The sequence below is a fragment of the Pleurodeles waltl genome, chromosome 8 (genome assembly GCF_031143425.1).
Source record: "Pleurodeles waltl isolate 20211129_DDA chromosome 8, aPleWal1.hap1.20221129, whole genome shotgun sequence".
Lineage (NCBI taxonomy): Eukaryota > Metazoa > Chordata > Amphibia > Caudata > Salamandridae > Pleurodeles > Pleurodeles waltl.
In genome coordinates this window covers 1,195,065,220-1,195,088,746 of record NC_090447.1, presented here as the reverse complement: position 1 = coordinate 1,195,088,746, position 23,527 = coordinate 1,195,065,220, and positions in this window count along the sequence as shown.

Below are 23,527 nucleotides of genomic sequence, written 5' to 3'. Positions count from 1 at the left end.
GGGAATTTGAAGTCCTGTCTGTCAATCAACCCTGGAGCCAGTCCTCCCTTCAGCAAGAATTGTTTCTCAGAAAGGTACCATAATGTATTCTTGATGTCTGGGTGAGTGTAAAAGAATTGTGTTCTGAACTACAAGATATGTGGAAGGTGAGTGTGGAAATTTGTTTATAAGAGGATCTGTTCAGAAGGTGAAATTGTTTTAGTCCTCTGACACCCATTCAGTCCCATATCATAGCTGTGACACATGATGGTCACATTGGAGAGACTGGCAAAAAAAGTCACGGAGTAGGCACAATTTGCTTCATTTGTGCATAAGTATGCACACTGTGCACATTGAGATAAAAGTTTGAAAATGCTTCTTACAAAAGTACGTTCCTGTGAATTTCACAGATCTCCCTGGAAAGAGATGGTTTTGGATTTGTTTGGTCCCTATGAGGGTATTGTGGTTAGGTGTATGTCATCATATTAACTTACTACTTTTCACAGTTGGCAGAATTAAATGGTGAAGAAATCCTGCCACATTATCTGTCATTGAATTTGAGAAAAGTGTTTCTGTAGCATCTGATAATGGAGCTCAGTTACCTCACATAAGCTAAATACATTTATTACCAGAATGGGTACTTCACAAAAATGCACTGCATATTATGCTCTTGACATGAGTAGAAGGATTTAATAGGATGTTGGTGGTGGGTGTTCAGCTTCCCCTTAGTTCTGAATTTGATGTTCAAAAACGTATCTACAATCTTATTAGATCATATCATTGCACGCCACACTATGCCACAGGATTAACACCCTGTGAATTGCTTAGGAGAAGGAAGACTTGTGCAAAGCCAAAATCAGAATGGCTTTGAAGACTTCTTCTTCAGAGAGTGCAAGCTAGCAAGAGAAAATATAGAAAATAAACAATCCAAGGATAGACTATTGTCTGGATTGAGGGGCTACAAGTTATAGGTAGGAGATCCTATGATGGTTAAAAAAAAACAATATGGTTAAAAAAGGAGAATCCACAATTTTGATGACCTTTAAAGTAGTGCATGCGAGAAAATCTTCAGCTATGTTGAATAATGGTCCTTTATGGAGTATGTCTAGACCTGCCAAGATTAGAGGTGAAGTATTTGATGCAAAAAATCTAAATGTTGGTGAGTCTGATATTTCAAGTTACAATTCAGGGTGTGTCCACTGGAGGAGGATTCCGAGGATAATGTTGAAGGTCCGGTCTCCCCCGTGGCACTCCCCTCACCCTCCATGCCACTGAGTCCCTCACTGTAGCTGGTAGCAGCACTCGGGGTCCCATTGCCTGCAGCATAACCACTGGCCTGTGCCCTGTCTCCTTTGCTTGCCGATGTTGATGCACACAAACAGAGAGAGGGAGGGAAGAAGGGAGGGAGGGAGGGAGGGAGGGAGGGAGGGAGAGGTAGTGAGAGGGAGAGAGAGGGTCAACATATACCTCACATACACACATTTAGACCTGCACATCTGTAGGAATACACATCCTGGTTAGGCTACCTCTGGGGCCAATACACATATCCTACATCATGTCACAACATGTCACTTCTACCCACCCCTGTGTGCCAACCCTGATACCCACATCTAAATCCCAGTAAGTCAGCACGACTGGAGTCATCCATGTCATCACCACCAAAGCTATGTTTGCATGCACATCATGTCCTGACTGAAGTACAAATGACTACCTGAATCATCATCATACCTCTCCATACTTCTTTCACCTTTTGGGAGTGCAAGTGACTGAACAAAACACATCAGGCCAATCACAGATGAAGATCTGCAGTCACTATTCATACAACTAAGTGCAACTACATTGGTTAAGATTGCATGCATAACACATCCATACTCTATCCCTGATGAATCTCAGGAACACACATTTGGCATCATGGTCCACATACAATTCTACCAGACATGCAGTATCACTAGTTGGACTTCACAACATGATGACACCACCATCACTCACAACATTCCTGATATGTGAATACCTGTGCCTAAGTCCTGACAAAACACGTCAGACGGAAAAGACATGTAAGCATTATGCACACATGGACCAAAACAACTGCCATAGCACTGACAACAGATCATACAACCACTATTGGCTGCTTCATGACAGAAGAAACAACATGTATTTCACATCTACATCTCATAAGTCATACAATATACAATACCAAATCCTGTCCAATTCACCCACTTCAGCTAGGCCAAGGGTATCTGTAATTGTTCCACTCCATAAGATGTGCCCCCAAGTAACCATTGTGACATGAAGTAGGCTGCTACTAAGCTATGTTGCACGGTAATTGTTAGGGCATTGGCATACATGGCATTGATATTGCATATTTTCAATGTCGAGGTCTGTCTAGGCAATTACCACCTCTAGTACTATCTCATTGGGTTCAAGGTCACATCCCCACAAGTCTAGTACATTGAAATGCATGATGACTGCAATCATACCAAATCAAACACCCAATTCAATGTATCACACTGTTGCAACCTTCACCTATCCCATAGATAGAAGATGAACATCATATGGGGCTACAACAACCAAGCCATAAGTCCAGTCGCATACAGCAACAGCCCATATCAGTGGTGGAAATGTTGTGGCTGCCACAAATGGAGTAAATACCAGCACTTGATGTATATAGTCCCTGTGGTAAAACTAGAGTCAACCCAGTTGCTAATACAGGTGTACAATACAGATGGGAGTGGACTCACACCCTAGAGCCACTAATGCTCCAATGCTGATGGATGGACCGGGTCATACACAATAGGTAGGATAAAATACAGGCTCACATCCATGTAAAAGTCAGGATGGAGTCACAAATGTGGCATTGTCATTTGACCATCTCCACATGCAGACCTGGAGATGTCTTGCTATAGGAGATATACATCCACTGACAGAAAGCAGGAAAACACATCAACAACTGATACTCAGGCCGGGTGGATATTACCCATGTCCACTAGTCTACATACATGTTGCACCGACTACATTATCACATAAGCTATAGTGGGGCAGTGAAAACCATACAACCAGACCCAAGTGCCAGGATATAATCAGTACTCACCTCCTTGTGGCGGCTGTGCTGCCCTCAAACACCCATCCACCTCAGGGTAAGCCACTGCCAAAATGCAGGCCATTAGAGGAGTCAGGCTCCGACGGGCACCCATCCCTCTGTGGGAGGACATCCCCAGCTGGGCCTCCGCGGTCTTCCGGGCCCAGCATCTCAGGGACTCCCACTGCTTGCGACAATGGGTGCTCCGCCGGCTGTGGATCCCCAGGGTCTGCACTTGCTTGGTGATGGAACACCAGATCCCTTTCTTCTGATGAGCATTCACCTGCATGGATGACACAGACTGAATGAGAAATTCATGTACACTGGCACCATACCAACAGCAGTGGTGAATACACATCTGACTCACCAATTGCCCACACATACTCATCCTCTCTGCTCACACGCCTTCACTTTCTGCCCTCTGCATGCATTTACTCCCTCGCCGGTGCACTTGCACGAGTCACCATCACACACAACACCTATCACACATGACTATGGAATTGGACATTCCTGCTCCCCTGGTGCCCAATATAGCTGTCCATACAGGGGACGGACCTCTGCCACAAGCTTCTCCAGCTCTTCTGGGGTTAAGGCTGGGGCCCTATCACCTGCAGGACGTGGCATGATGGCTCCCAGAGACAGTACACAGCAGCTTAGGTCGCAGAGGTCTTGCTAGCAACAGTGTAAGGAGTCAAATGAGCAAGGCTGCTATGTCACTTCCAACTGTCCACTTTAGCAGGACAGGCAACTGCATTTTGTCCACATTTTAAACATTGATGTGCCTAAATAAGTGTGCCATACACATAGTCGCACAAATGGCGGAGAAAGCCTATGCTGTGCCATCATGGTAGTGCAAAATATAGTGACAGTCATGACACAGTGACGTGATTTGGCAGTATATCTGTTGATGGCCATATACAGATACTAGGAGGCACATGGGCGATGGCACTATATTGGTATATTCAATTCTGTTTCTTTTGATCAGTGTAGGACAGCTCAGTCAGCCACATATGGTACATTACACATGTGACATTTTTCCTATACGACTTACAAGGACGGCAATGTACTGCATAGATGGTGTCCAAAGCACTTCAGCATGGCCGTAATTGTATATGTCAGCAGTGCTACCATGTCCTACAGTGTTAGGTGTGTACTATTTTAACATATTTTGCTTACATGTGTCAAATGCTTTACTGAATGTACATTCTCTCCGCTCAACCTTGATATCCTGCCATCAGGAGAATGAGACAACTACCTGTGTACCGTCCACTAGTTGACCTTGCAACCATGGACGACTGGCATGTCATTCAGACCCATTGTCTGAATTAACAGACCATCATGGATCAATGTACACAGTTGGAGCCAGATCTGTTGCATCCCTGACACAGTACAAGTCTTGTCAGTGCTACACTTTCTTGCCACAGGATCCTTTCAGAATACAGTGGCCTGGACAGCAGGGATGTCTCAGCCCATGTTCAGTCTGGTGTTGAAGGATGTACTGTGTGCTTTATTAAAGCACCTGGACGGCGGCATCAGGTTCCCACAGCATGCAAACTTGGCCTATGTGAAGGCAGACTTTTATGATATGGGACACATTTCTCATGTGGTAGGGACCATTGATGGCACCCATATAGCCCTGGTCCCTCCCAGTGCCACTGAACAGGTGTATAGGAACAGGAAGAACTACCACTCCATAAATGTTCAGCTGGTGTGTCTGGCAGACCAGTACATCTCACAAGTCACTGCCAAGTTTCCTGGCTCTGTGCATGACTCGTTCATTTTGAGGAACAGCAATGTCCCACACATGATGGCAGAATTACACACAGAAAGGGTCAGGCTCCTTGGTATGTATGCAGATGATGGTGTTTAACTGTTATGGCACCAGTCATCACAATCTTCCCTATCGCTGTAACTGTTATTTTACTGCCCCTACATCTGTGCATGCATGTGACTCTGGCTATCCTAACCTTCCTTGGCTATTGACACCAGTGAGGTGCCCTGCCACGGAAGGTGTACTCTGTTTCAATGAGGCCCAGGGGAGTACAATGCGTATAATCGAAATAACATTTTGCCTCCTGAAGGCCAGATTCAGGAGCCTGGACCTATCTGGAGGTGCACTCCTCTACTCGCCCCAAAAGGTATGCCAGAAAATAGTTGCATGCTGCATGCTCCACAATCTAGCCCTGAGACATTAGATACCACTGCTAGCAGATGAGGGTGAGGCAGCTGGACCAGTAGCTGGTAATGCTGATATGGCAAGTGATGAGGAGGCATGGGAGGAAGGTGCAGCTGACTCTAGGACTGAGCTCATCAATTAGTACTTCCAGTCACATACAAGTATGTTAAGTGTGGGTTGCAAGTCTTGTATGTCCACAATCCTTAGTGACAATAGTCCTTCTGACTTGAATACTCAGTGGGGGAGGGTGTAGTGTGGAAGCTGACTGATAGGACGTAAGGTGCACAGTCAAAGTGTATCAGCTCTAACAAGTGTTCTCACTGCAGTTCCCTACATTAACATCTCAAATGGGCAGACCAGTATTGAGCTATGTATGCTGCATACTCCTGTGTTCATGTCATTCCACCCAGTGACTGTGGTATCTTATTCAGTGCCTCTGCTACCTATGGCTTGATGCATTCATAGTCATTAGCCATTGGTAAGTGATAGCTGAAAAGTTTATTAAACATGACATTTGGCAGGTGAAGATATTTGTATGTATAATCTGTGTCTGGTAATGTATAGGTAGTATCTGGGGGCCCATGCATAGGAGTACCTAGGGTGGGCACAACATATACACATATATGACCTGTATATGTTGTTTGTGTGGCATCATGCCATCCATCCTGATGGTACTGTCTGTCATGGTATTTTTACAGGTTGGAATACTGACTACACCCATGTGTGGCCCTGTATTTCTAACTATCTAACATCTGTCCTGGGACATATCTGTTGTACTGTGTCTCTTGCTGAGGATGCCTCCCTCTGCTGTCTACTACACTGCCTGTTGGATTTAGGGGGGCATTACCAGACCACAAATGCAATCATGACATTTGTTGATTTTTCAAAAAAGACACATATACAGTAGCTGTGTTCCATGGTATTTATTGTGCATATCATACATTGTCCAACAGATGATGAGTGAGGTCATGGTAGATGGAATCATCAGAGTAGGTGGTCCAGCAGAAGGTTGCACCGGTCCAGTGTCCATGTGTCTTTGGAAAATGGAGTAATGACATTAAACAGTCAACAGGGTGTCTCAGTGGCACACAAGGGGGACAAATCAGGAGAGGTTCACTTCCTGGCAGTGGGTTTGGTCTTGGCATCTGCTCCAGCCGGATGTCTGGGTGGACGTTGACATTTGCAGGTGGTTCTTCAGCTACAGAGGGAGGGGTGTCTGAGGCCTGTGGTTCCCTTGACAGTGCCTCCATTCCACTAGCTGCACTGATGTAGATACCTCAGATGTTAGATTGCTAGCGGAAGGGGCCTGCTGGTGGGTGGGGAAAGCACGCAGGGTGGTGTTGATATCCCTCAGCACCTCTGCAATGGAGGCCATGGTGGCATTGTGTGCCTGCCACTGCTGCATGACCTCCTCGTGGTATTCCCTCTACAGCCTTTGGTTTTCCCCCAACATAGTGATGATCTGGCCCATCCTGTCCTGGGAACTTTGGTATGCTCCCAGGACTTAGGAGATGGTTTCCTGGTCAGTTGAGTCCCTTGGGGCCCCTCCTCTGGCCCACAGCTACCCTCCCACATCCCCTGCCCCTAGGTGCCTGTGCCCCAGGCAATGTGTGCCCACTCCCTGTCTCTGCAGGACCTTCATTGTCTGTGGTATGAGGGGTCAACTCAGGTCCCTGTACTGTGGCGCACACTATAGTTTGAACAGTCCTTGGGACAGTGGTTTGGGGACAAAGGGTTGGCTGTGATGTTGATGCCACAGGGTGGGGGAGATTGATGTGGGCAGGGTGAGGCGGAGAGTCGTTGACTGACCAGGTGTCCCAGATGGGCCAGGTAGGTTATCAATGTCCAGACATCCAGGCATGTTGTCCTCACTCGGGCTTTCATCATTTGGAGGGCTGGCACTCTCTGGTATCCTCTCCATGATGGCAGTGGTATGGGTACCTGTGGGTGTAGTGAGACACAGAGTTAAATACTGAACGTGTGTTTGGGTATTTCTTCATCAGATGCATACAGTAACTTAACATGTTTTCCAGCAATGACAATGACAGATGTTACACATCATACCATTGGTAGTAGTTAGTGTTCTGTGACATGTGTACCATACTCCAATTTTGTTGGTGTCAGTCAGAGTTGCCAATTTGTGCTCTGTGGATGAGTTCTGGTACTCTTTGATAGACCACCTGACTATTCTGCACTTTTACCTAGTGACTATTGAAGCTTGCTGGATGTGACACAAAATGGCTGGACATTGCAGCATGGTGTCCCAATGGGAGGAGGGTATCTGAGTGAGCAAGGTTAATTGTCCTGCCTGTGCATGTTGTGCATGTGCATGGTATCTGCCATTTTACATTCCATACCATGGTGAGTCAATTTCTGGGTTGTGGATCTGGATTAGTGACCATTTGGATTATTCATGAAGCTGTAGCTGTGTTTAGCCTTGTTTGTCATGGTGTTGTGCCATTTTCATTGCCATGTATTGGTCCTCAGTCGTACCATCTAGTTAGTATAGCTACTACAATAGTCATACATGCAAGAGATGTATGTGATGTGCACATTGCAGATGTTAAAGTAGATGGGCTAGTGCATTGTGGGTGTTGTAGTGATAGTATTATCCAATGCTATCCGTGCCTTTGGAAATGGCTGTGTGGCAGTTCGGCTGTGTGGAGGTGTGGCATGCAGAAGAGGGGCATTGGGTGAATAAGTGGGAGACATACAGTGAATTGGGGAGTATTTAGGTGGTGAGGAAGCATGCAGGACAAGGCAATTGTGTGTCATGGTAGTTGTGGCTACGTACTAGAGTTCAGTTCACCAGGTATTCCAGTCAGGCCCTCGGGATGCAGAATGTTCAAGACCTTCCAAGATGTGAACTGTGGGGGAGGAGGTGGGGGCCCACCGCTAGTCTTGTGCATGGCGATCTGGTGCCATGAGTCCATGGAACACACCTTCCCCCGTAGATCAGTCCACCTCTTCCTGATGTCCTCCCTTGTGCATGGATGGTTGCCTACTGAGTTGACCCAGTCAACTATTCTCTGCCACAACTCCATTTTCCTGGCTATTGACGTTTGCTGGACCTGTGCTTCAAACAGTTGGGGCTCTACCCTGATGATTTCATCCACCATGACACTCAACTCCCCGTCTGTGAACCGTGGGTGCTTTTGTGGGGACATGGAAGTGGGTGTGTTGAGGGGAAGTGTTGTGAATGTAAGGGTGCAGTGTAGGTTGATTGATAGGGTGTGGGTGGAGCATTGTGAGTGATGGCCGTTTGTGGTGTTTGTGTGTGCTCATTATGTGTGTTTTGGTTGTGCAGTTGTGTGGTGTGTGCTGAGTGAGATGTGTGTATGTGCCTATAGTGTAAAGGTACTATATTAGTGTATTTGCCTGCTCTCAGTGTTTGTGAATGGTGTTTTAGTTGCAAAGGATTGTGGGTTGTTTGGGGGGGTGTTATATAGTGGTGTGTGTAGGTTTGTGTAGGTGTGTCAAGTGTGGAGTATTCAAACTGTCCAATGTGGTGTAGTGTTCTGACAGTAGTGGGTTCTGACTGCGGCAGTTCGCATTGCCAATTGTTTTCCGCCATGGAAGAACCGCTGTGCTGATTTGTGGCTTGTAATCTGGTGGGTGGAATTTTGTCAGCCTGGCGGTACTGGTGGTGGGACCACCTCTTTCCTGCCCTCCTGTGTCCTGGAGGTGTCGGAGTCTTGGCTGTTTTCTGGCAGACTTCAGAGTGTGACTATTAAGTCAGATTACTGTCAGCATGTCGGTCATTTGGCCGCTGCCACCGCGACGGTCTTCTAAAAAGACCACCAAAGTCATAATGAGCCCCTAACTCTTACTCTTCCCTTCATCTATTTTCTGAAAATACTCCTCACTTCCATTCACATACAGCACACAAGATTCATTACCACTCCTTAGGAAAACAAACAAGAGTTCTACTGTCTTTGTTCAGTGCTAGATACTGTGTAATACGGTGGATCTGGGATCAATGACTGATAGTGTTTATCACCTCTTATTAGGGGCCCCATAATTCATTGGTTTTGTGAGTGCTGTTGCTATCCCAATTGGCAAAATACAACTCAAAAGCTAGTACTTTAAAATACTACCCTCAAATTAACTCACTGACATTTAACTCTCTTTGATTATTGTTGTGATTTGTATTCTAATCTGTGCTGTGTGTACAGAGCATAAAGGGAAATTCCTGTTTCCGGTCAGAATTTTCCAGCACTTCACTTCTACAGTCACAGAGCACAAATTATTGACTAAGCATTGATTGTTAAATAATTATTTAATTAACTGTAAATTATGTTGTTTAATACTGATTTATTATAGTTTTGTTTAAACATTTTAATGCTGCACCACTCCCTGTGAAAAATAAAATCATCAGAGCCCCCCTCTGAATTTTTCTCAATTATTTCATCAAATTGGCAATGCTTGAATATGTTTACACTTATTTAAACATTGCAGATAAATGCTGTTACTGTTTTAAAAATGTAATCAAATACATGATGCCAAACATATTATTCTGGTCAGGCAGGCCTTACTAAGGTGTAAAAGTAGCCACAGTGTGATTATTAGAAGTGAGGGGTGATGGTTTTGAAGAGTATTTGGAGTCCCTTTCCTTTTGACACATTCTCCCAGCTTGGATATAAATGACAGCACATGTTAGTTTTGGCCCGTTACAGAGCAGAATACTGCTGGTCATTTTTTTCTCCATAAAACAAAGCCCTAATATCAGCATAATGCTTCTTTTGGGCAGAGCCTGGCACCCCCCTGGGATCGCTTGTGGCCCCCCCGGGTGGGGGGGCTGCCCTTCAGTTTGAAAAACCCTGTTTTATGTTCAGGCTCTTGGATTTGTGCAGGTATAAGTTGGGAAGGTAATTATGTAATAATTATTGAACAATTAAGTATTCATTCTTAATTAAATATTTAATTGATTATTAATTATGTAGATTTGTTAGTACTGATTTATTTTATTTATATCTTAAGTGTTGGTTCCTGGGTTTGTGGTGTTATAGGATGGGACGTTAACAATTAATTTACAATTATGTATTCATTTTTTATTAATTATTTAATTGATTATTCATTATGTAAATACTTTAATACTGATTTTAGTTATGTTTTAGATGTGCGCTGCTGGGCCAGTACAGGGAGTGCAGAATTATTAGGCAAGTTGTATTTTTGAGGATTAATTTTATTATTGAACAACAACCATGTTCTCAATGAACCCAAAAAACTCATTAATATCAAAGCTGAATATTTTTGGAAGTAGTTTTTAGTTTGTTTTTAGTTTTAGCTATGTTAGGGGGATATCTGTGTGTGCAGGTGACTATTACTGTGCATAATTATTAGGCAACTTAACAAAAAAATATATATACCCATTTCAATTATTTATTATTACCAGTGAAACCAATATAACATCTCAACATTCACAAATATACATTTCTGACATTCAAAAACAAAACAAAAACAAATCAGTGACCAATATAGCCACCTTTCTTTGCAAGGACACTCAAAAGCCTGCCATCCATGGATTCTGTCAGTGTTTTGATCTGTTCACCATCAACATTGCGTGCAGCAGCAACCACAGCCTCCCAGACACTGTTCAGAGAGGTGTACTGTTTTCCCTCCTTGTAAATCTCACATTTGATGATGGACCACAGGTTCTCAATGTGGTTCAGATCAGGTGAACAAGGAGGCCATGTCATTAGATTTCCTTCTTTTATACCCTTTCTTGCCAGCCACGCTGTGGAGTACTTGGACGCGTGTGATGGAGCATTGTCCTGCATGAAAATCATGTTTTTCTTGAAGGATGCAGACTTCTTCCTGTACCACTGCTTGAAGAAGGTGTCTTCCAGGAACTGGCAGTAGGACTGGGAGTTGAGCTTGACTCCATCCTCAACCCGAAAAGGCCCCACAAGCTCATCTTTGATGATACCAGCCCAAACCAGTACTCCACCTCCACCTTGCTGGCGTCTGAGTCGGACTGGAGCTCTCTGCCCTTTACCAATCCAGCCACGGGCCCATCCATCTGGCCCATCAAGACTCACTCTCATTTCATCAGTCCATAAAACCTTATAAAAATCAGTCTTGAGATATTTCTTGGCCCAGTCTTGACGTTTCAGCTTGTGTGTCTTGTTCAGTGGTGGTCGTCTTTCAGCCTTTCTTACCTTGGCCATGTCTCTGAGTATTGCACACCTTGTGCTTTTGGGCACTCCAGTGATGTTGCAGCTCTGAAATATGGCCAAACTGGTGGCAAGTGGCATCGTGGCAGCTGCACGCTTGACTTTTCTCAGTTCATGGGCAGTTATTTTGCGCCTTGGTTTTTCCACACGCTTCTTGCGACCCTGTTGACTATTTTGAATGAAACGCTTGATTGTTCGATGATCACGCTTCAGAAGCTTTGCAATTTTAAGAGTGCTGCATCCCTCTGCAAGATATCTCACTATTTTTTACTTTTCTGAGCCTGTCAAGTCCTTCTTTTGACCCATTTTGCCAAAGGAAAGGAAGTTGCCTAATAATTATGCACACCTGATATAGGGTGTTGATGTCATTAGACCACACCCCTTCTCATTACAGAGATGCACATCACCTAATATGCTTAATTGGTAGTAGGCTTTCGAGCCTATCCAGCTTGGAGTAAGACAACATGCATAAAGAGGATGATGTGGTCAAAATACTCATTTGCCTAATAATTCTGCACTCCCTGTAGAAGTACAGGATGGGAATTTAAATAAAGAGTGAGTGTAATTTTAACGTTTTTTACATTATTTGATACTAACTATGTGAAATAATTGTTAATAATAACTGTGTAATTGTTTTTGTTAGAAATTAGGTCTCTGGTCTGCAGTCGGTTTGCACTCTGTCCAAGCAGGGACCCTCACTCTAGTCAGGGCAAAGGAGATACACACTTAGATAACCCCTGCACCCTGTGGTAGCTTGGCACAAGCAGTCAGGCTTATTTCAAAGGCAATGTGTAAAGTATTTGTACCAACATACACAGTAATACAGTGAAAACACTACAAAATGGACACCCCACCAGTTTAGAAAAATAGGCAATATTTATCTAAATAAAACAAGACAAAAACTACAAAAATCCAACATACACAAGTTAAAATAAAAAGTGTCTTACTTCATAGAAAACAATGGAAACGTTGTTTTTACACAAAGTACCTGTTTTGTGTAAAAAATAAAGCTTCACGGGCGAGCGTGCGGAAAAGTCAGCGATGCATTGATTCCTTGTTTGCAAGTGAGGCGTTCATCATTTCTTCTGAGGTCGGGTAGGCGATGCGTCATTTTTCTCTTCTAAAAGAGAGTGATGCATCGATTTCTTGACAGGGCACCTCGGATCCGTGCAGGTTCATGATTACTTTGATGCCCAACAACAATGTGTGGGAAATCCGGTTGCACAGCGATGGAAAAACCGGGCTGCATGGGCTTTGCGTAATTTTTAGCAGCCGCTATCGGTGTTGCTTCATTTCTCAAGCCGAAATGCAAGGGATTCTGTGAAATTAGCCGTGACATGGGTGGCGCATCGTTTTTGTAGCCGCGTTGCAGGTGGTGCATCAAAAATTTCCCTGCACGGCTCCCTGTGCGTGGATTTCCATCCTTGTTCTACCAGCTCCACCTTTCAAGGGCCCAGGGACTGTATAGGGCACCACTTGGCAGGCAGGAGTCCCACCAGAGAGTCCAAGTGCTGTCAGAGGAAGTCTTTGTTGGCCCTGAGACTTCAAAACAGGAGGCAAGCTCAGACCAAGTGCTCGGAGATTCTTCACAAGCAGGAATGAACGACAAAGTCCAGTCTCTGTCCCCTTCCCCAGGCAGAAGCAGCCACTGCAGGATAGCCCAACAAAGCACAGTCACAGGCAGGGGCAGCACTTCTCCTAAGCTCTTCTCCTTGGCAGAGGTTCCTCTTGGTTCCAGAAGTAAATCTTGAAGTAATCTGAAAATCTGGGTTTTTGGGTTCACTACTTACACCAGTGGGTTGGAGACTGCATATTGTGAGGGCAGGCACAGCCCATTCAGGTGTAAGTGCCCACTCCTCCCTTCACTCTAGCCCAGGTGGTTCATCAGGACATGCAGGCTACACCCCAGCTCCCATTGTGTCACTGTCTAGAGGGGATTCACAAACAGCCTAACTGTCAGTCTCACCCAGATAGTGAATACACAAGCAGGCAGAGTCACAGAATGGTTTAAGCAAGAAAAAGCCCACTTTCTAAAAGTGGCATTTTCAAACAGAAATTTTAAAAACCAACTTTACCAAAAGATGTATTTTTAAATTGTGAGTTCAGAGACCCCAAACTCCAGATCTCTATCTACTCTCAAAGGAAAACTACACTTTAAGGATATTTAAAGGCAGCCCCCATGTTAAACTATGAGAGAGATAGGCCTTGCAACAATGAAAAACGAAATTGGCAGTATTTCACTATAAGGACATGTAAAACACATCAGCACTTGTCCCACCTTTAACATACACTGTATCCTTCCCATGAGGCTAACAAGGGCCTATCTTGAAGGTGCCTCATATGTATAAAAAGGGAAGATTTGGGTCTGGCAAGAGTGTACCCCTGCCAGGTCGAATTGGCAGGTTAAAACTACACACCTGCAGTGGTAGGTCTGAGCCATGTTTACCGGGCTACTCATGTGGGTAGCACAATCATTTCTGTAGGTCCACTAGTAGCATTTGATTTACAGGACATGGGCACCTCTAGTGCAGTTTACTAGGGACTTACTAGTAAATCAAATATGCCAATCAAGGAAAAGCCAATTACACATACAGTTTACACAGAGAGCATATACACCTTAGCAGTGGTTAGCAGTGGCAAAGTGCCCATAGTCCAAAAGCCAACAAAAACTGGTCAGACAAAATAGGAGGATGGAGGCGAAAAGTTTGGGGATGACCCTGCAAAAAGGGCCACATCCAACACAACCCCCCAACAGTCTAAAGCCAGGGGCGACCAATCAAGACCTTGATGGACTTCCCTGATTGGGGCAATAGAACATGGACACTAGCCTGCAACAGCAGGGGCATGTTCCAGTTCTGCGCCATCCTGAGCCCAGTTGGATCCCTCTGTCCATACTCTCAGGGCCCACTAAGCTAACCCGTGGGGGACCCCTCTCCTCACCTGCGGATACCATCTGTGCAGCAACTAACCTTACTTTGCTCACAAATGTATCCCACTGGGCACACAGTACCACCATGGCCAACACAGTGGTGTGGCCAACTCCACCCCCGGGGTGTGACTCCTGTCCCCCCCCCAGGGAAACCGTTGTCCACCAGCACAGCAAGCCAAAGTGACCACTGACAGCCATCAGGGATGAGCGCCAGGTGCCAGGCTTTTCAGGGATCTCCAACCACTGTGACTGTGGAGAGTGGGGGCACCCTTAGGCTGGGTAGGGGGTCAGGGGCATCTCTAGTGCAATTTACTAGGGACTTACTAGTAAGTGAAATATGCCAATCATGGAAAAGCCAATTACACATATAATTTACACAGAGAGCAAATGCACTTTAGCACTGGTTAGCAGTGCTAAAGTGCCCAGAGTCCAAAAGTCAGCAAAAACAGGTTAGAGAAAATAGGAGGAAGGAGGCAAAGAGTTTGGGGATGATCCTGCTAAAAAGCGCCAGGTCCAACAGTTTTAGGGAGTCATTACAACCTCAGCGGTCTGGCTGCGGGAGTCAGAATACCGCCATTGACGGCGGCATTCCTGGCTCCCTATTATGACTTTTCCGCTGGTCCAGCGGAAAAGTCACATCAACATTGCTGCCGGCTCGTAATAGAGCCGGCGGCAATGCTGATGTGCAGCGGGTGCAGTAGCACCCGTCGCACATTTCACTGCCTGAAATTCGGGCAGTGAAATGCGCGACGGGGCTATGCCTGGGGGCCCCTGCACTGCCCATGCCAAGTGCATGGGCAGTGCAGGGACCCCAGGGGCACCCCAAGTCCCCTTTCCTCCAGCTTTTCAATGGCGGTGTTTACCGCCACGGACAGGCTGGAGGTCGGGGACTCATAATCCCCAGGGCAGCGGTGCTTGCACCGCTGCCCTGGGGATTATGACCACCAGGCGGAAGCCTGGCGGTATAGTGGAGGGGCCGGCGGTATGGCCGTGGCTATTGCGCCACGGTAATAATAGCTGGCGGAACACCGCCAGCCTGTTGGCGGTATTACCGCCAACTTACCGCCGGCCACCAGGGTCGTAATGACCCCCTTAATGTTTTATTTATTTTTCTATGGATTTTAATAATATTTAGATGTGTATTACACATGTGTTCTACATTTTGTAGATGAATTGGTTGGGAAGAAAATATAATTCTTTTAATAATAATTGATTTGAATATGTAATTTATTACATTAATAATTTATTACTTAATTATGTATTTTTTTTAGTAATTTCTATTTTATTTTACTATTTGTAATTTATTTGGTGGTAACTGTGAACGATTGTGCTATAAAATGTTTTATTTGAATTTTTGTATGTATTAATTAAAACAAAATCTATTAAAATAATTTTATCTTCCTTTTGGTAGTTAGTGAAGTTAAAATTATAATATGTAATTTGTTTTTTTCCTTTCTTTCTATTTTTAATTATATATTTAATTGTTTTTATTTTTTAAATATATTCATATGTGTATTTTTTGTTATGTTAATGTTTACAGTGTTTAATATTTTTTCTACATTAATTAATACATGTCATGCGTTTGAAGTAAAGTACTTTCCCTACTGTTGCTTAGACTGGAGTAGGAATAGGGAATCTAACCACTCCAACATCCAACACTTTCCCTCTGCTGCGCTGACTGGAGTAGCAATAGTGAATCTGATGCCCCCTGAATGATTGCCAACCCACCCATGCTGCAGGGGCCTGCTTGGGAAAGCACAGTGGTTTTCTTGAGCGTTTTTACCTTTTTCTTATTCAATGCCGTTACAAACATTTTGCAAGGCAAGCAATGGCATGGCTCAGAGGGTGAGGGGGCCCCCTTGAACACAAGGAACCTGCTTAATCCTTAAAAAAAGAAATGAATGCTGATCTGTGCCTATGTGCTAAGTGGCCTAGGGCAGACAGGGGGGTGCACTAAAAAATTGAATACTCTTTAAAAAAGTGAATGCTTGTGTGTGCCTATGGCCTACAAGAGCTATGGCAGGTAGGGGTTTCAGGGAAAATAGAATGATAATCATTACAAACGTGAATGCTAGTGTTCACCTATGGCCTAAGAGACCTATGGCAGGAAAAAATGTAATAATCCTTTAAAAAGTCAATGCTGGTGTGTTCCCATGGCCTAAGAGACCTCCTTGACCCCTTGCTCAAAGTCCAACTCCTTCCCTACTGTTGTGCTGTTTAGACTGGCAATATAAAATGTAAGTGAGAAGTAGGAATAGGAATAGTAAAATTAACCCTTCTGAAGTCCAACACTTTCCCTGTTGTTGTACTGTTTAGAGTGGGAATAGTAAATTTAACCCCTCCAAAGTGCAATACTTTCCCTACCGTTTTGCTGACTGAGTAGGAATAGCAAATCTAACCCCTCTGAAGTTTTACACTTTTCCTTACTGTTGATTAGATTGGAGAGAGAATAGTACATTTAACACCTCAGAAGTCCAACGCTTTCCCTACTGTTGCACAGACTTCAAGTAGGAATAGTAAATCTGAGCCCACCGAAGTCCAATACTTTCCCTACTGTGCATGAACTGAAGTGGGAATAGTATATCTAATACTCCCACAAGCTTTTGTGGGTCCATTTTAGCTCCTTGCCTGGACACAGTATTTGGCTTAGCTTAGGCTTGCGGCCTGCACCATTTTATACCGATAATGTGCTCTGTTTTTATTTATTAAATTTTATTCATTTTAGCACAGCTTGTTCTAGTGGTGATATTTTTATTTTCAGAATCAGTTGCAAGTCTGCAAGAGCGTCACTATCAGTGTTATGCATAACATATTTTCATCATGTTTTCTGCTCTGAGTTGACTAGAGGAGAATGCAAAGAACATAGGATAATGTTTTGGTATAGCTGCCACAAGACAGGTCTAACACTTAGATAACTATCAACTTGCAAGAACAAAACAATGTTCCTTATAACAACATCTTATAGGAAAAAGGATGTTAGAGGGGGTTCCAGACAGGATTTTCCATCTACACTGCATGTCAATTTGCAGCCGACCTCAGCCTTTGTGTGTCTACGGAGCCTGATCAGGAGACTGGAGGCTGGATCTTGTACTAAGGTAACAGGTGCGGGGTGTGCTTCTCATCGACACTGCACGGGCAGATTGGGCTTACACCACCATGCTCTCGCTAGGGGCTAGAGAATAGGCTTTAGGTATGAATTATATATTCATATTTATTGCAATATGGTGAGGTTGTTCATTTTTACATCTATGATCTTCACAGTCCTGATTTTGTTATTCCTCATTATCCTAATCATTGCAGCTCATGCATTTTATCATAGATTGTAGTCTTTTCAATAAATGTATTGAAAACTATCCTGCATCACCTCTTTTCTTGTCTGTGTGTATGTAAGAACTTGTACTTAGGGAGAAAAGGGTAAGGTTTGTCACCACAATTTCCCTGAGGGGTCTTCGGTGTTCCATGTGCTAGGCTGCCACAAATCATCTTTGCCATTTGGGTTTGGGTGAGGTGCTGCTAGGGAGCCGGGAGAGTTGGGTTGACAGCTGCCAACTGGTGTGGGATTGACTCAGTCATCTGCAAGCAGAGGTGCTACCGCCCCAAATCCAGAAGTCTTGTTGAGATACGAAAGTCCTTACGACATTGCGCCACCAACAATGGAGTAGGCAATAATTTTACGGATCTCCTGAGTATCTCTGTTTTACACACACTGAAGGTACCCTAAGTACCATTGTACGGAGACATCCGTGGCCTTAGGGGCAATCCTTCTCAGCTGAATAGGGAGCACCTATCTAGGCTGTAGGTTGTTCAAGCTTGAACCTTAAAAGGATTTTCCCCCTTTGGTGTTCCCAACTCTGATACCTATTCTTTAAATGGCAAATAAATATTTTGGAAAACTGCAGACATCAACTCATGCAGTTTCCTTTAGCTAATGGCTTAACAGAAGAGGACTGGGAAGTTACATTTGCGTCAAAGCCTACGACGCATATAGAACATAAATATTTTACTCTTGGGTCAAATTCCCTGAAACAGATACAAATACACATACATTTCACACATACAGAATAGCAAACATACCACAGAAGTACCAAGCTTACCAATACTTAGAAATACCTCTCTCTTATCAAGTACATCAAAACTTGTTCTATGGCGCCCCTCCACATGTAGTACAACCAGTGAGATTAGGTCCTGAAAGTAATGATGGACTGACGTGGCTCGCACTTGGCTTGTACACATGACAAACTAATGTGTAGGCTATGATAGTAGCTGAAGTACGCACACTTTACAATGAGCTAGGATGTAGATGGCACCAATATACTGATATACGTCCCTCTCGTTCTTTTCAGGACACACTGGGTAAATGGAGTGAGAGAGTGGAACAATCAGAAACACTAATTCTGTAACAAATCGTTATTCCCTGTTGCAAACCAAGACCATTCATATATAATAGTCTTAGACTACAGACACTTAAACAGTCACACACGCATTTATGCAATACAAAATGCACACAGCACAGCACTAATAAACAACATAGTGTGTCAAAAATACAAAACAATCTTGGACATTTCCAATGTTTTTTCCTGCCAAAATCTAATGCCTGAAATTCGGGATCTAAGTGCTTTTAGCTCATTAGGCTCTCAGCAGCACTTTTGTCATTTGCCACAAGGGTATAAGAACAGCCTAAGGTTGTTTCCAGCCTGAGTAACATCAATACTACATGATATTGATCCTGAGATGTTGTCCTGTGTGGATGACACCTATCTCACAGATGACGACCTCAACATACATCTGGCCGGGGTGGATCGGATCGTGTTAGGATTCGTCACCCAGGCTAGAAATTCAATTTTAAGAAAACTAAAGTTACTTTTTTCAGTGTCGTATTTCTGGGATACAAATTATCAGATTATGGCAAAAGCCTGGCCCCACACTTTCTCGAAAAATGTGCTCAACTTCAACCTCCAAATACCATTAAGGAACTGCAGTCATTGCTGTGTTTCTTTAACTTTGGCAGAACATACATACCTGATTACGCACAATGCATAAAACCACTCTGATCTATTTCATCCAGATTTTTAAAGCAAACACTGGACAGCAGAACACACATGCACTCTTAGAGAATTGCATTAGGACAGGCTAGAAGTGAAATACTTAGACACATGTGACAGCAAAACAAACCTGGTCATCAGAATAATTGTTGGTGCCATTGGGTTCACCTATGTCACTTTTAATGAGGGTGACACTGTAACCATAGCATACATATCTCATTTGTACTTAAACCCAGAATAACGTTTTACACCTACAGAAAAAATACTGACTGCTGTACAGATTGCTATCAAAAAGGAGAGGTCACTTGCCCAAGGGAAACACACTATTGCTGTTACCCCACTGCCAGCCCTTGAGGTGGTCACCAAAGCCAGCATTCCAAACACCAAAGCAATGCATCCACGTTGGACTCAATGAGCAACCTCCCTGACTGCCACTGATGTTGATTACATCTTTGACTCAAAACTTCTGACACAAGAATTCCTCCAATATGAACAGAAGTACACTGCACCTCCTAATATATTACCACTTGATCAATGGTGAATGATAATTTACACTGATGGTTCAGCACAACCAACTGTAGGTACTAAACATCAGTACTCTTGTGCAGCCATAAGCGGGTTGATGAAGGATGGTATTTCAGACCCTCAAAACACCTACATGTAGGCCCTAGGGGGCTGCACTGCACAATTGGCAGAGCTTAAGGCTCTTGTCTTGGAACTGGAACATACGGATGCAGACCAGTCAAAACTAATTGTGTGCAATTCATACTATTGTGTCCAGTCCTATAACAATCACCTAAATCACTGGCACCTAAATGGCTTCAGAGATTCCAAAGGGAACACCATCAAACACAAAAAGTTGTGAGGGAGGGGAGCTGAGCTTCAGGACAGACTAACAAATGCTCATGTAGTACAAACATTGGGCCACCAATGTGTAGGAGTACACATTTTAGGAAACACTTTGGCGGGTGAAATGGTCAAATCTGCATTAGCTACGGCTTCTGTTGCTGCAATACTTCCATCTCATACGAGATTGGATTGTGAGACGTTGGCTGCTGTGAAAGCTTCAGCTGACCACAAGACTTTAGCAAAAGCATACCCAGCAAAATATTTCTACCATCGAACTGCCCAAAACATTGCATTCACAACTATTCCATGGGCGGGAGATTGTTTGATCCCCAACCAAGACCAGAGTTTAGGTCTGATCAAAGCAGCGCATGAGGGTGTTGCTTCTGCTCACGCTAGTGTGGTGGCTACAATATTTCTATTACAAAAACACTTTTGGTGGCCAGGTCTATACAAACAGACCAAGCAATATGTCCTTTGTTGTGACATTTGGCAACAAATTAAAGGGTGCACCATCAAACGCCCACCGCAGACATCTCTTTTAACTTCCAATAGAACTTTACAATGCGTGTACCTGGACCATGGTGGTCCCTTACAACCTGATGGTGCATACAAATACATTTTAGTTACTTGATTCCTGCTCTAGATTCCTGTGGGTATGGCCACAACGGCCGACTGACGCTCGGACTGAGTCATCTGCAAACAAGGTGCTATCGCCCTAAATCCAGCAGTCCTGTTGAGATACAAGAGCCTTGCAACAAAGCCAATACTTTTCTTAATAGAAGTAAATATATTTTATAGTATTATTTATTTGTTATATTTTACATATTTTTTTTTTTTTTTTTAATGTTTATAATAATTTTAGTAAGTGTTTTTTGGGAATGTATTTTTTTAATTGGCTAAATTAATTAAAACATTTAGCAATTGAATTATTTACATTTTGCAGGGTTCCTTTGTGCTTTTATATATATGTATATATATATGTATATATATATCACACACTTTCTCCCGTAGTTAAGGGAAAAGACATCACTCCACAAACACAGCGAGTTCTTAATATTTTAATCGCCTACAGGGACGCGTTTCGGCGTTGCCGCCTTCTTCGAAGAATATTAAGAACTCACTGTGTTCGTGGAGTGCTGTCTTTTCCCTTAACTACGGGAGAAAGTGTGTGATTTAATACGCGGTGGTGCGCGTATCAAGCATAGCACCATTGACGTTCTGGTGCCGAAAGGAAACACCGCGTTCAAGTGTCTGTATATATATATATATATATATATATATATAATCATATTCCTCGACTGCAGTTGTGAACTTCGTCAAAGGAAAACGCCCGCACTCCGGGATTTTGCTTTCACCGTGTTTCATTGAAGCTCACGCTATCGACATCACGGTCTTCCTCAGAGCCACAAACAATGCAAAAAAAGCTCCATCCACTTTGCAAGTTCACAACTGCAGTGGAGGAGTTGTTTCGGTCCGAGCACCAACCCATGAGGTGAATGAAATCTGGAGAAGCAAAATCTCCTATGGCAATTCATTGGTCCAATTCCCGCCGCTGTTAATTCGGGGACATAATAGGCGACATTCACTTATTAGTGTAAAAGGCCATTTATTAGGACAGGATTGCAAACATAACATAACATTGATATACACTGTAACTTCAACTTATCGACCTTTCAACCTCCCCCTTTGAACTCTCCCCATTCTTCCTTTTTACTTCATTCCTCCAATCTTGCCTCCGTTCCAGCATCCCAATACATTCCCCCACAAATCCCTCTTTTCCTTCCGTCCCCTGCCTGTCTCGGGCATCCCCCACTCTGTCATCCTTCACCTGTTTCTTCTTCTCCCCCTGGAAGGGTGGCCAGGCCCGCATCTGACTCTCCACCCTACCCCATCGACTGCCACCCAGCACAAACTCCTCTTGGGCGTTTTGCTGCCCCACCAGCGAACCCACAGCAACACTGCAACCTTAAGCAGTTCCGTTCATCACCTTTTTCCCCAACCTTTCCCCAAAATCCAACACAGTACCATAATGTAATATGCATCACCCATCTCAGAAAAAATGCACCCCGTCATCCCTGAAGTGCACTGCTTCTTCCTCCATAATGCCCTCGCATTGCATCACTTCTGTAATGAATCACAACCAAAAAACCCTCATAGCCTGATTGATCCTCCTCCAAGCCCCTTTCAAGGACTGTGTTTCATTGCCCCTCACCATCTTCTTTTGAGCACAGATTAGTCCATACAACACAAATTTCCCTGCCTGTTCTGGGCAACAGATGCCATGTTCCGTTGCATGTGTTGCTGTAGGGTGAGACCCAGGGAGCCGTACCAGTACATTCCCCCATGTTGGCCTCAGAGGCATCAAAGAAATGCAAGTTACCCCACTCCAAGCTGCTCTTTCCCCACCACAAAAGTTTTCTGGCGGCCACCCAGCAGGTCCAGAAAACATCTGTAAAGTTGCCCCTCTGCATATGTCCCCTTCCGCGCATGACTGAATGATGCTCAATACGCAATGGGACCACGTTCGCTTGCCCAGGGCCACTTATGCAACCTGCAAAGAAACACAATAGTTTAATGGCAGACCATCACCACCACCCCCCTGCTTCAGCTACCCATGCCCTTATACCTCTTGCTCCGTCTCTCACAGTTCATGCCCTAACCTGACGGTCACTGTATTTTTACCACTACCCCCAACACACCGAAAATAATCTGGATCCAACCTAAACTGTCTACCACCGTGGCTGCCCCAAAATAAATGAAAACATGCAAGCAATTGGCCTACGGCCTAACCCCAGGCAATGTCACCCTCAAGATCGACATCAATTGGAAATGTGTAAGATATTTCCCTTTTTGCATGACAAAAGCTTCCTCCACTCCCGTCACGCTATGTGCCCCAAAACTGTCCCCCATTCACATACCGGACAGGCTGCTGCACATCCCCCTCTGCTCCACCATGCCCGACTTCCCTAGCCCCCCATTTTTTAAATGTTTTTTTTTTTTTAATATATACCGAAAAACCATATGCCCGCCAACCGCCACACAATTGACCCTCACCTGCTAACAGACTTCCCTCCATCCGTCAAATCCTAAACACCCGGAGAGCCCCAGACCTATCTACCATGCAGAAACAGACTGTGCCACTTCATGTGCATCCAACCAGCATACTGGCAATACGTGCAATCTCAAGCCGGCGGACAAAAGCAATAAACCTTTTTTGCTGCCGTGCCCTACCCCAGGCTCCCCTTTCCCCCCCTAACCCCATCAACCTTTCCACAATATCACTCCTAACGGGATCGCATT